We start from the raw sequence: 11,040 nt of genomic DNA, 5'->3' as shown, positions 1-11,040 counted from the left end.
TATTCTTAAAAGAGTAGTTGTATATGAATGTGATTACTAAGATTTTGTTATTATTATCAATATCAAAAAAACTAGGAATGCGAATAGGGTACTCATAAAAGCACTTTTCTCGAATGCAAACCTGGACCTGACTTAATAATCCTGTTCTCCACCGGATGCGATGCAAGAATTTGGAAGGGACAAAGGTGACATGATATGAATAATGCTTGTTGTCATATCTACCACCACAATTTTTGGTTGCCTCGTTTAGTTAATAATGAACACACTCCACTTTAATATATCTACACCGAATATTTTATAAATTCAAAACTTCTTAAAAAAAATTATTTTCTTCAACATCTAATGTCATATAACTTAAAAATATCCTCTCTTAAAATTTGGCATTTGTTGAACCGATATTGTACACTGCCTAGATAGCTAATAGCTTTTATATTTTCTTATATATCACACAATAATAAATAATTTATTACTAAAAAAACTTATTTAGATCGGATTCTTATAAATCATATCTTATTCATCTTTTTTCTGAAATCCCTGATCAATGCTTATTGATAAAGCTTGTGATCTCTAATATTAACTTCTCAGCTTGAGTAGCTGTCACTTCATCTAGTTCAATGGCTGCTTTATTCAAATAGAAGTTGTGACTCATTCTTTCGTTAATCAAAACCTCCACTTCCTTCTCAGCCTCTTTCATCACTTCACAATACTCCAATTCAGTATTGATAAGCAAATCCATCTCCGCCACCACTACTAACATCGGCAGCTGCGAAAGTGTCGCTAGCGACGGCGCTTGTGTACCCATTGGACAAATTATTGGATGGTCCATGGTGCTGCCAAAAGGCAATGCTAACAACATGAACTTTTTTAACATTTCACGTGTTAGTAAAGGGTTTTCAGGTAATTCCAAGAATGACTTACTCGGCTCGGCTCGGCTCGTAAGAAACCAGGATGAATAGCTATGCGACCAACTAGCTTCAATGGCTCCACATCATTAGCTCCAGCTTGAGTCGCAACTTTATGCACTAAATTCCCACCTATACTATCACCGATAGCAAAAACTCTTCCAAAATTAGCATAACTTTCGAGCCATGACTCATGTGACTCACCACCAGCTAGGGCGCAAAGCCACAGGAAAATAGCATAAGCATCATCGAATGAGGCTGGGAGTAGGTGCTCAGGGGCACGTCAGAGGTAGACGGAGACGCAAACGACATGAGCTTAGCATACAAGATGATATAAAAGTGGTAGTACATCAACCAATCAGGTTGGGTAATACAGTAACCACTGCTGTGGAAATGAAAGATCACATGTAGCATATCTTTGCTCTAGTTTTCGATAGTGTTGTCTTTCTCTGGAATGTAAATCCGAACCGCTAAGCCAGTGGTTGGATCAATGGTAACGTCGTGAACTGCCACTGCATCTATGAATTGTTCATGTGGAGGAACCGGTTTCATCATGAATTGAGCCTCAGGTGGTCCAGTCCAGGTTCAATCCACGGTCCCATCATTGAATACTCGAAGCCAACCGGAAACTTCCTCGACGAGTTGCTTTGGGTTGGCCATGGTATCCTAGGCTTGCAAAGTAGCCTCATATTTTATAGTGGAATGGTTGTTAGTGGCTGCCAAGACATATTTTATTATTATTTTTAATAAGATGCAGATTTAGCACCTTTCTTGATTACAAAACACTACCAGAAAAACGTGTGTAGCTTGTTGAATTACTCAATTATTATTTTTTTTCTTTTAGGTAGAGAATTAAAATTTGTGAGAGTGAACACTTTAAATTTTAATTCTATTTATTTAAATTTTAAAATAATAAAAAATATGAATATTTTATTTAAAAAGAGAACTTTTTAAATTAAATTAAGATTATTGAAAGTTTTCTAGTTTTTCAATTCATTAAATTTAGTGTCAATGTGACCTTCATGGACTATAGTTCAACGCTTGATGATGCTATGCTTATTTCCATGTGATGACAAAATTTTCATCGGCAAAGTTATTATTATTATTTTTTATTTTTTAATCTTTCATTCATTTTACCATATCTTTAATCCATGGATAAAAGAAAAAGAACATGAAGTAGCAATTGTCCTAGTGCCTAATGAATTGTGAATTGGAATAGGGAAGATAGCCCAATGGCTGAGTAACTTGAAGTCACGTTCATAGTTTGGCAATTTGAAAGGTTGGTGATATCACTGATCATGGTATAAAGTGATATATTACATGTGTATTTGAACAGATTTTTTTTTTCTTTTTATTTACACATCTTTTTCCGAATGTAATGCCAATCTACCAGCCGTTATTATGATTTGATTACAATGTCCTTTCTTCCACGATTTCTTGCAATCGATTTCTGACACATTTTTCATGACTCACGTGTGCATGGATCAGTTTTTCAAAAAGTTATATATATATATATATATATATATATATATATCATGAAAAATTTTTTGACTCCACTCTTAATTATGAAGAGCATTTCTTACAAAATCAATGTATACTTCTAAAAGCAGTAAATTGATGAATTTTTAAATTACATAAAATGTTTTTTATAATTTTCAATAAATTTAATAAGAAAATAAAATTGCATCAAATATATATATATATATATATATATATATATATATATATATATATATATATATATATATATATTCAAGTATGTAATTTATTTTTTAAAAAAAATAATATCACTTATTTATAAAATTTTGATTTTAACATTTAAATTATTCATAAAAGTTTGAGATATATATAAAAATATTTATGTTTAAATTTTTCCAGATAGCATAAATAAGAATAACAACGCTATTAATTTATAATTATCATCTTATTTGTTAAAAATTTAATATATATATTTAGTAATCGGAATTTATTTTATACAAATTTGTCATTAATATTTTTTAGCAATAATCTATATATAGCTAATATTTCTAGAAATGAGAAGCTATTTTATACAAATTTATAATTAAAAATTTTTAGCGACGACTAATTCATCGCTAAATTTATAAATAATTTTAATTTCTAATATTACTATAATTAAAGAAATTAAAATTTGAATATTATTTTGGTAGTATTTCTATTTACGCTAGAAGTTCTTTTATAATTATATATTCTTAATTTTATAAGTATGGTTAATTTATCAAAAATTAATTAAATTATTATAATAAAATTAATAAATAACCTTGAACACTAAATTTTACTTTCACTAATTTATTTTTTTTAATTGTTCTAAATATTTACAAACTTATAATATTATATTAAAAAATTATAATTAAAAAATTAACTTTTTAATTAACATAACTGTAAAATTATTATTAAATATTAATTATTTAATTAAATAAAAATTTGCATTTATACAATTAGATGTGAAATTCTAATCCTATTCAATGTCAAATATTTTATTTATTATAAATTTGTAGCTATTTAAAAAAATATTAATAACAAATAAGTTTTTATATTTAAACACTTTATTTTTGTCATAGGACCCAAGCCTAATTAACTTTGATATATAATATGATTTTTTTCCCTATATTTTTGTGTGTTTCTTTTTCTCTAATTGGCAAAATGTCACGACTTGATTCCACGAGCCGAATCGGCACTAGGATCTAGGCCAACATAAAACCCCTGAGACTCGTAGTAAGCCTTACTGTTCCCAAATCCATAACCAAGGCCAAGAACTGAGGCCCAACATGTGAATAAAATAAAATAAAATATTACATTTCTATTCGGATTAATCAAACCCGATAACCATTAAAAACTAAAGTTAGGAGAGCCCAGTTCAACCTTGATACCATCATTTGCAAATATTTTAAATATTATAAAAATTTTGCATTTATTAAAATACCAAAACTTATATTTACATAGTACCCGACAAGATTATTACTACTGCTAATATATGTGGAGTTCTAGCTTACAATTTTGGGAAATAATAATACAGATAAATAATTGCTAATAAGCCTGCAAGAAAGGAAGTAGGTTATTTTAAAAAAGAACTCATTCTGTAGCTTGAAAAAATATGGTGAATAGAAGTGAGCGTTCGACTCATAGAGTAAGATATTGATTTTAAATATAATTTCTATAACTATCTAAAACTAATGCATTCCTAAGGATGAAATGCAATACAGATCATCATATTTAGCCAAATTCAAATAACACTAGCACAAAGAATAATTTGGAGCACTCACACACCCATATATCACAACAGTATATATACATATAGGACGACTTTTTAATCCAATGCCTGCCAGCGAGATTAATTTGAGCCGTACTTTTGCTTAATAACCCAAATGCGACAGTGAGATTAACTCAAAGCCATACTCACCCTGACTTTCACAAAAGGACTAGGCCTCAAGTGAGACTAACTCAAACCGATTTGCCTGTCCTACCCATATCCATTACACCACACCAGACGCACGCCGACACACACAGATATCACAGTGCATTCTACTGGAATCTTAGGCAATTCCAGATGCAGAAATTTCAACTTGCCCTAGCAATTTGGTTAAGTTTCCCAAGAAATTTGGTTCGGGTCAAATCATCAAAGTTGTAGGTATGGATTTCATCTTTAATTTGGCACTGATTTCATAACAATTAGAGTTATGAAACTCAAGTTATAGCCATTTAAACCTACTGGACACTAGTTGTCCAAAATATGTTTCATTGCATATTCCCCCATTCCATTAATAGTTTGGTAATTTTATTCACTCATATGACTAGTTGCATTCCAAATAACTTAATTTAGACATAAATATATCATTTCAAGCATATGAATTCCAACCTCCAATTTCAAAAACCCTAAACCCCAAGTACTGGAATTTTAAATTAATTAGCACTAACCTTGTTTTAATCTTCAACCAAGCTCACTCCACACTTTCCAATCAATCAAGCTTGTTTCCCCTTACTCCAACTTCCTTGGCTGAATCTTGGCTGCCCTAAAACCTTCCAATTTTCTTTCCTTTCTTGTTTGTCTTTCTCAATTAAAGGTTCTAGATAAATTTCCTAGCAATTTTCACTAAGGTTTATTAAGAAAGTTAAGGTGTATGAAGCTTGATTTTTTTGCTTCAATGGTGGAAGAAAGGTTTGAGAGAGATGAAAGAGAGAGAGAGAGAGACAGAGAATCGGCTAGATGAAGACTAATTTTCTGCTTCTTTATTTACTTTTTTGATATTTATAATTATTTAGTAATTAATGGCAAAGTTGTAAATATATTAGAATGGCAAACTTGTAATTCCTTTAATCTTTGTAATCATTTATTTTGACTTTGTTAATAATTATATTTAATATTTATAATCTCAATTAATTAAATGAATTTATCTTTATGGCTTAATAAATTTCATTCTTGATCAATGTGGGACTTCCAAATTTTATTGACCAAATTTTACTCTTATCGGGTTTTCGTTTCACCTTTTTCTTTAATACCCGATAAGTCATTCTTTTAAAATTTTCCTTAGCTTTTCATTTGCTTATTTGAACTTATTTCTTTGCATTTTCTTGACTTATTTATGCACAAGGTCCTACAAGTATCTGGAGCTGCTACCAGATCTGTAGTCACTTCCTAGTGAGGTCACCCATTGCGAGGACTTGTGCTCGTTTAACCTATTTATATTTCATTTCTTTGATTTCCCCTTGATTTTACTTAACCTTTATTTAGTTTATTTATGACTTCTCACTCTAGTTTAAGCATAGTTTCAGACATTCTGGCTATTCGGACAAACATTAGTCACTGGAACAATAGAATATACAGACTGTCTAAAGTGAGGGCGTTACAGTTCTTCCCCTTTAACAAAAAATTCATCCTTGAAATTTACCTGGTGCAAATAGTTGAGGAAACTGTTGCCTCATCGTCACTTCGCTTTCCCAAGTTACCTCTTCAGTATTATGGTGTCTCCAAAGCACTTTCACCAGTGGAATCCATTTGTTTCACAGTTCTTTCACTTCACGAGCCATAATCCTTATTGGTTCCTCTTCATATGTCAAATATAGTTGTATTTCAATTTCTTCCATTGATATGACATGTGAAGGGTCTGATCGATATCTCCTCAGCATTGAAACATGGAATACATTATGTTTAATGATCGGGCTCCAAACACTAGAGGAATTGTCCGCTTTGGCCATAAGCCTCATGGTTTTATCCCATAGATGGAATGGAGAACTTCCCAGGAGGTCACCCATCTTAGGATTTCTCTCAAGCGAGCACGCTTAACCCTGGAGTTCTTTCAACTTTCCAAGCCATTCCACCAAAAGGCGCCTCTAGTGATTAGTTCTCCCATTTTATATATCATTACTTTTGAACCCAAGACCATCTCCGTGCTTTGCCGATGTGAGATTTGCCTAAGGGACCTTTCTCCCTCCATTTCGGGACTCAGCGTCCTCGCTGAGGTTTGCCCTACTATCGCCCAAGAGGACACACGAGCGGCTCTGATACCAATTTTAACGATCCAGCTCCAACCACTAGAGGAATTGTCCGCTTTGGCCATAAGCCTCACGGTTTTGTCCCATAGGTGGAATGGAGAACTTTCCAGGAGGTCACCCATCCTAGGATTTCTCTCAAGTGAGCACGCTTAACCCTGGAGTTCTTCCAACTCTCCAGGCCATTCCACCAAAAGGCGCCTCTAGTGATTAGTTTCCCCATTTTATATATCATTACTTTTCAAGACCAACTCTGTGCTTTGCCGATGTGGGATTTGCCTAAGGGACCTTTCTCTAAAACATGTCACACCTTATCCCTGGTAAGGCATGACATGTTCCCATAGCATACCTAATGAATTACCGAACTCCACCTATCAATAACCCATTAGTTATGCTATAAAGGATTTTAAAATAAATCATATCTTTTTATCTTATCAATTCTTTTGCAAAAAACTACATGAGAATAGTTAAAATTCTATGTAAACATTCATTGGAAATAATGATAGACTAAATATTGCAAAAGTTATATTTTTATAAGTCTCAAAGTAAAATACAAAATAGTTATAAACTCAAAATGTGATAGTAATGCAATGCTTTTAAATACAAACTGCTCAATATTTCGTACATCCGTACATCCATACATATAGGTATAAAAAAAATCAAAAGGAAATTATAGGGGTATACCAACGATTTATACCCATAATCAAAACCAAAATGCTGCTTTCAAGTCTCTCACTTAACAACCTTCTCCTTTCCCTTTCCTGCGACAGCATAAATAAGCTACAGCTGAGTATATCACTCAGTGGTGCACAACTAATAACTTTAAAACTTAAAATAAAGTAAAACTTGTCAAGGCATAATAAACCACATCCTTCTTAAGCATGAAAACATCACAATAGTTCTAAGTTCATAAGAGCCATTTACTGGAATAACATTTCAAATGAGAAATCACACTTCATAAATCACAATTCACAAGCATTAATGTTGCCAACATCAACACATAGTTTAGGCCATGACATAAAATTTCACAATCAGTGCCGTATTGTATACCACGACAAAGTAATCTCAAGCTCATTAACCATTACTAATGAGGGAAGGGCTAGCTAGCTAATGAGTACTCATGTAGTCTTAACCCACTAACCTTTATTAATGGGAGACATAATCAATATCCATTATCAACCCCAAGTAGCCGTTACTATAGGGGGAGTTCCGAAAGGGACTGTCATACTAACTGTGGTTTCAAAACAGTTTTCAAAATTTTCCCACTCAACAACCACATTTATAAACCAATAAACACATTTAAATTCATCATAATATCTGTATAAAGGTGGCAACACCCAAATTTCTTAAATGGAAGAGAAAAACTATATTTTAATCAAAGTAAACTTGTTCAAAGCAAACTCATTCAAATAAACACATTCCAAACAATTTACAAGTTTAAAAATGAAGAAAAGGTTAGTTGTGCACAAACCTTCAATGCTCTCCTTTCTCTTTACTCACTATTCCTTGTTCATCCCAACCTTTTTCTCTACTGAAAATACAAAAATAGAATGTCTCAATACGCATCTCAATTGCGGCCAAGAACTCAATACATGAATGTCTAATGCATCCCAAATTAGCTTTGCAAATTTTAGAGAGTTTTGGTCTTGAATAGCTTAGTGCCCCAATCTTTGAACCCAATTTTTACCAAGTTTTTATCATAATTTTGTCACACCTTACCCCTCTGTAAGGCATAACATGATCCCGTAGAATACCTAATGAACTACCGAACTTCACCTACCGATAACTCATTAAGTACCCTACAAGGGATTTTAAAACAATTTTCTTATTTTTGATAAGTGGTGAGCATTTTCTAATAAGTATTTAAAATATTTAGTTAAAATTAAAACTAGTTAATATTTTTGGTCCATTTTATTTTTATGCAAATTTTATAAAAAATTTGATAGAGTTCCCTCTGTATTTTGAGAAAACAGTTCTTCAAATACCTGTAAAAACTACTTCTAAAAATTTTTCTCAACAACTGCTTCAATTTCATACTCAATCTCAATCAATTTCTCAACACATTTATCAACTTTCAAATTCAAATCCACTATCCAATGATCATCAAAATACTAGCAATCTATTTCATTCAAATTAAATAAAATAGTTCCATTCATATTTCATTAGAAACAAAACAATTTATATACATTCTTACAAAATTTACATCAAAAGAAATACAAACTAAACTTTATTACAAACTTTATACAAATTTTTGTACAAGCTGCTCAAGACCCATTTACATGTCCATACATTTATATGCAATACATACATCAAAAGAAATATTTATAATTAGGGTATAAATTATACCCGATGACTTTAAGATGATAGCTCCTCACACCTCAGTAGCTCAGTCTGCTGCTCCTCTAGTCTCTGTATCTGCGACAGCAATAGAAGCCATCGCTGAGTACTAGGACTCAGTGGTGCATAACATACTAAAATAATCTTTATGCAAAACTTAAATCACATTTATTCAAAAATTTGGCCGAACATGAGAATTAAGTACAAATCATGCACTATGAGATTTTAATCCCAAACAATTTCATTTTGAAGTATCAAATCACATTTCATAAAACTCATAGTTAGATCATGCCATTCGAAACAAATAAAATCTCAATAGCCAGAGGCTAAAGAGAAATCACATCACAAGGCTAGCTAGCTCAAATATATGGATATCCATTCACATCCTCTTCTACTAGCACACCTCAACACTTCTCCAGAGAAGGAATCAAAATTCGAAACTAATTATGTAACGGCTCGGCCCACTAGTGATATTGTCCGCTCTGGGCCGAAGCCCTCACGGTTTTAAAACGCGTCAATAGGGGTTACGAACCACCAACTTATAAACCCAGCATCTCTCCCGTGTTTTGTCTATGTGGGATTTGCCTAGGGTGTTACAATAAACTTTTGGTCATAAATGTAACACCCCTCACCCGACTACAGTGTAGCCGAGCAAGGCATGCTACAATCGATGCCGGAGCACCCTAACTTATCTTACTTTATTTTTTTAAATAATTTTGAATCCATTTAATTTAATATCAATTATTTTTTGACGGAGAAACCAGCGGAGTTTCCCCTATTTTATTATCGTTTGGCGTATTTCAATATTCACCTGTTTGAAATCCAACAATATTTCTAAAATAAAATCTTATCCATGCTAATCATAATTATCTCATCAATTATTCTCATAATTTTCTCATATTTCAAATCTCATCCATACATTTCAATTTCATAATCATTTCCATACATTTCCATTCATACTCAATTCATATGTAAACATTCTCAAATTACATAAGCAAAATTTTCAAATTTCCTTAATTTACATAATTTACAAAATAATTACAAAATTTCATAATTTACATAATATATAAATTAATTACATATGAAAAGCTAATTAATTAATTTATATCGCATTCCTATTAATTACCTGTTCATAATCTACATTATAATACAATATCTAGCATTTTATACAAAATACAAAATATGATCTATATGGGCCCTATCTACATGCATTGCTGAGGAGGTGACAAACTTTGACACTCTGCTGATCAAAACTCCCAAAATTCCTAGTCAAACGTCCATCGGGTTCTAGTTTCAGTACCTGTGCGAAGGAAATAATTCCATCGTGCTAAGCAATGCTGCTTAGTGGTGCAATAGTATAACAAGGAAATAATATACAAATAAAGATAGAAATAAAACATAATTCAAATAATTAAGATTTATTTATACTTTACATGCGGTTTCTAAAATTTAATATATTTTATCCTAATTTAGTCTTCTTTGAAAGTGTTTATTTCGCCAATGTACAGTAATAATGTACAAAGAAAAATGATCTGAAAATAATAAATTTATGCTTATATTATTATATAGGTCACATTTGCAATATTTATTTATGTTATAATTTTCTTTGCTAATCTTTTAGCATTTTCTCTATACTTGCTAGGTTGTCTCAGATTATCTCATAATAGGTAAATTTTAATATCTGTCCAGTTCATTTCGATTCTTTCTAATAAATAAATATCCTAATTTATTTTAGGTCATCTTACTCATTTATTTTATTTAATTTCTAATATTTTTAATTGCTAATATTCTTAACTCATCTCAATAAATTTCACTGCCCAAGTAACCTATGACAGGCTGACTAAACTGGATAATGGGTCATTGGCACTGGACACTGTGGTGCCTCGGGCCGTCATACCATGGGACGCGGAACGTTAACCACGTATGCAGTCAGTATGGCTAAAAAGCAATGATAACACATAATCAGGCATAAAAGCCATGAATACAGGCATAAAGCCATGAATGTGGGCATAAAGCCATGAATATGGGTATAAAGCCATGAATACAGGCATAAAGCCTTTCGCAGTACTGCTAAAACAATACCCTATTGGCATGCCAAACTATCCAATTTGACACACATGTCTAGGCAATACAAGGGCACATAATATCATTAAATATTAATATATTGTGTTTTATGACTTCATTATTTCATGATAAATTTCATAATTTATACATTCATCATAATATTAATACATTCCTTACATCATTCATATTGATCACAATTCATAACAATGGTGTTCATATACCGTTGTACTCA

General features: G+C 31.7%; 1 pseudogene; it reads right to left on the bottom strand.

Moving 5' to 3' along the window:
* Positions 1 to 538: 538 nt before the first annotated feature.
* On the bottom strand, positions 539 to 1,562 carry LOC110661159 (probable carboxylesterase 15; annotated as a pseudogene).
* Positions 1,563 to 11,040: the final 9,478 nt, after the last annotated feature.

This window comes from Hevea brasiliensis, chromosome 5, assembly GCF_030052815.1.
Source record: "Hevea brasiliensis isolate MT/VB/25A 57/8 chromosome 5, ASM3005281v1, whole genome shotgun sequence".
Taxonomy (NCBI): domain Eukaryota; kingdom Viridiplantae; phylum Streptophyta; class Magnoliopsida; order Malpighiales; family Euphorbiaceae; genus Hevea; species Hevea brasiliensis.
Note: the sequence above shows the minus strand (reverse complement) of the source record. Positions and strands in the feature narration are given on the sequence as shown.